A 1,724-nucleotide genomic window follows, 5' to 3' on the forward strand; every position below is an offset into this window, starting at 1 on the left:
TCATTTTATCGATAAATGACCGCGCTTTGTGTAAATGTCTAGGTATTAATCTCCGATCGCAATACGAGTCAGAAACTAAAGGGCAGAGGCTTCTTATTGATATGCTTCACTTTGACTCATTATTGATGAACTGGACATTTTCATCAGAATCGGATAAGAAACATCCAAAACGTTTTCACTTCAGTGAAAGTTTTTGTAGGGCAGAAATAAAACTATAGAAATATGTTTAACAGTTGAGTATATATAGATATAGATGTAGATATAGATATAGATATCGATATAGATATAGATAATGAGTATATAATCGAGCTAACTCGATTACAGCATTACCACTTGTTAGCTGTGTGCCCACTGTGCGCAGCGCATTTGGGTGGCAGGACGCGTGTTGAACCAACTGACAAACTGGCAAACGAACAGAGCGACTTGGCTGCCTGGTCGCGTCTCGTCGTGGCAGTTAAGCTGCCAAGCACTCAATAGAGGCCGTCCCACCCGTATGTATGGTGTGCTAGTCTGGCGCCGTATACATGTGTATGTATATACAATTGACAAGGGAACAGGACTCGAGCGATGTGAGCTGCGAGCTGCGAGCTGCAAGCTGCGAATGGATAGGGCTGGAGGCAAGGGGTAGTGGTATGGCTAGGGGTAGGCGGCTGGTATGACAACAGACCTCGCCGGCCTGTATGTGTTATATGCCGTTGTCGAGTGTTTGGTAAATAACACGTACGTTGTGTCGCCATCGCCATCGCCGTCGCCATCATCGTCCGCATCTTCAGCACCATCAACAGCAACAGCAGCAACAGCAACAGCAGCAGCACAAAAAAAGCCCTGTGGGGGAGGCAACTGTACATAGGGTTGTGCGTTTGTTGTTGTTGCTGTTGCTGTTGCTGTTGAGCTTGCCAGGGTTGAAATGTGCAAAACGAATGTACGCTGAATTATATATTAATAAACAGCAGCAGTAAAACAAGAAACGAAAGCAACAACAGCAACAACAACAACAACAACAAAACGCTATAGTGAAGTACCCGGGCCAGGCAGCCATTATGCCGAATGCTGGCAACTCTGCAACCCTACACTGGCCCTCGACCGGGCTGAAGGGTAGCAGCAAAAAGCGTCAGCATGACACGTGTAGTAAGCGCCCCTTTGTCCCCATACCAGGCACCCCCACACCCGTCAGTCAGTCCTCATGTCCTCCTTACCCACGCCCGCATCAGGCAGCCGCCTTTTGACTTTTAATGAAATGGATATGCTACAGCCAATACCCCCCGCCACCCGCCACCTTATCCACTCTTGGCCAGGCCACCCTTGACTCTTGTTGTTGTTGTTGTTGCTGCTGTGCACACTCAAGTGTCGATTTCTGTTACTCTCTCAACTCGATTCGTCGACGCGAAAATGTTTGAAAATGCACATATGGAATATCCGTGCATATCCTCAAAATCGCATTCGCATCGTCCTCGTTCTCGTCCTCGTCCTCGTCCTCGTCGTTGTCCGCTCCGCGCTCCTTGTGCTGGTGTTGCCATAATACACTTGAGCATAATTTATGCTGTTAATTAATCGGTAGAGTTGTTGACGTGCCGTCATTTACCGTTATGCAAGGGTTTTCAGGTCCTCGTTGCAAGTATTTTTTCAATTTCATTTTCTCTTTTTTTTTTTAACTTTATCGTTATCGTTTTCATTATTGTTTTTGGCATTGGAGGACTTGAAAAGCGTTAATGAGCTCGCAATTC

This window comes from Drosophila grimshawi, unplaced genomic scaffold (genome assembly GCF_018153295.1).
Source record: "Drosophila grimshawi isolate 15287-2541.00 unplaced genomic scaffold, ASM1815329v1 contig_848, whole genome shotgun sequence".
Taxonomy (NCBI): Eukaryota; Metazoa; Arthropoda; class Insecta; order Diptera; family Drosophilidae; genus Drosophila; species Drosophila grimshawi.